Raw genomic sequence first — 1951 nt, forward strand, 5'->3', positions numbered from 1 at the left:
TAACAATAGGCTGCTCTGCACACCCGCAATTTTTCAGGTACTGCCATCTCCCCTCCTGCCGGTGGCTAACCGATTCCCCGGCGTCGTCTCCATCCTACCTGACTGAAACTACTTGAGGTACTTCATGAAGAACTCGGCCATAAATGTCAAGCAACTTCATTTGTCTAAGTGCGCACTCATATATGTTGAAAATAAAACACAGTTTCCCCGAGCCCCTAAACAACATTAATGAGGCCGTTCCGGGCTGGCAACTTGCTGAAGGTCGCACGTGAAGGGCTTATGGGAAGCGCGGCGGCTTCCAGACCTGCAGCCCCATCCCTGCCTGCCGGACCGACCCTGATCCTGCTCCGCACGGACGGCGGTGGAGTTGCGGGGCGCAGGTGCGGACCAGGATGCGCGGAGAGGCCTAGCCCGCCTCGGCCCCCTGCAGCGGCTCGGTGGGACGGGTAGGGCCCAGAGCCGTGCCCCGGGGCTGTCGGACTGAAGGAGTGCCGGGGGAGGGGAGCCCGACAGGATGGGGTATGGGCATGGGGACACCGACACAGGGGACCGCGGGCACCGCGACTCCTCCCGGGAAGCAAAGGGCAGAGCTTGAGTGTGGGAAACTCTCCTCCAGCTTCTGAAGGGACCTTCTGGACTAACCATTAAGGAAATGTACGTGCACACAGACGTGTGTATTTAAGCTCGCACTGAGGAGACAAGAGCGGTGCCACCGCCTCGTCCTCCTGCGCCCGGGCTGGAGCAGCGCTGGCACTGCCTGGAAGCTGAAAATGTCCAGGACCGGAGGGAGAGGGCAGAAGAAATTAATTACATAGATACTATACTCTAGGAGGTTTATCTGATCTGCCAAAAGGAGGAAGGGTTGGGGGGAGAATGCAGATAGCCTCCCGGAAGGAGTCACCCAGGCCTCTTGCTCACGCATCAGGGAAGAATAGAACTGAAAGAAAGATGGGGGAATTTTTTTTTTTTCCTTTCATGTGCAAACGCGCTGCATTACTATATCGTCACTGTTCGTGGCAACTTACAAAACTGTAAAGTTCACTCTGCCAGGGACAGTGCGATCCTGGATCTGCTGATTTGAGCAGTTGCTCCTCTCCCTACCATATAGGGCAGCACTTTTACCAAGTGCTCGCTCTCCCCGTGCGCGCTGCCCGGCTGCGCCGCGCCCGGCCCTGCGCGCTCACACGCGTGCGAACGCACACATCTCCCGCGTGTGTGCGCGCCTGCAGCGCTTCGGAGAGTGCGTGCGGGAGGGGATGCACATATATGTTATACGCATTCTTCTCTGTTGCCCCTGTGGGTATAGAAAGAGGGAGAGAGGGTGTGTAATGGAGAGTGTATGGAAGAGTATTCATGGCTCCGCGAGTCCGGAGAGGAGCTGATGAACAGTATCATTGCTTGGCTTCAGCAGCATGCTCACAGTCGGAGAGCCTGCCTTGCATTACAAAGCCTGCCTTCCCTGCCTGCCTCCGCTGTCTGCCTTCCCCGCCTGCCTGCCGGCCGCGGGAGGAGACGGAGCCGGGGCCGGGGCCGGAGCGGGAGGGGGCGGGCCCGCCGGGCTATGCAGATGAGCAGCGGTGATGGACAGCTCTGTTTTCCAATGTCCCTCAGAAACTCGAGTGCTGCTTCCCTCAACTCTTCACTCCAGACTCTATACTTCCCCCAAAATACAGGCTCGCAGGCGCTGGGGGAGCTGGCTGGCTGACTGAGAGAACTCCATATGCAGCAGCCACTTTTGTGATTTCGGGGTCTCGCTTCTCTCTCTCCCCCCCCTCCCCTCCCTCCCCTCCTCGCTTAATTCTTAATGGAAATCCTAGGAAATTTAGTCCATCCTCTGAAATCAATACTGGTGACAGGCGCGCTGCCTGCCTCCGCGGGAGCCGGGGATGATAAATTGCCTGCGCATCCGCCCGGCCTATCAGTGCCCGGCGCTCCGCCCGCCCCTGGCCGC

Source organism: Pyrgilauda ruficollis, unplaced genomic scaffold (assembly GCF_017590135.1).
Source record: "Pyrgilauda ruficollis isolate IOZ18807 unplaced genomic scaffold, ASM1759013v1 scaffold39, whole genome shotgun sequence".
Taxonomy (NCBI): Eukaryota; Metazoa; Chordata; class Aves; order Passeriformes; family Passeridae; genus Pyrgilauda; species Pyrgilauda ruficollis.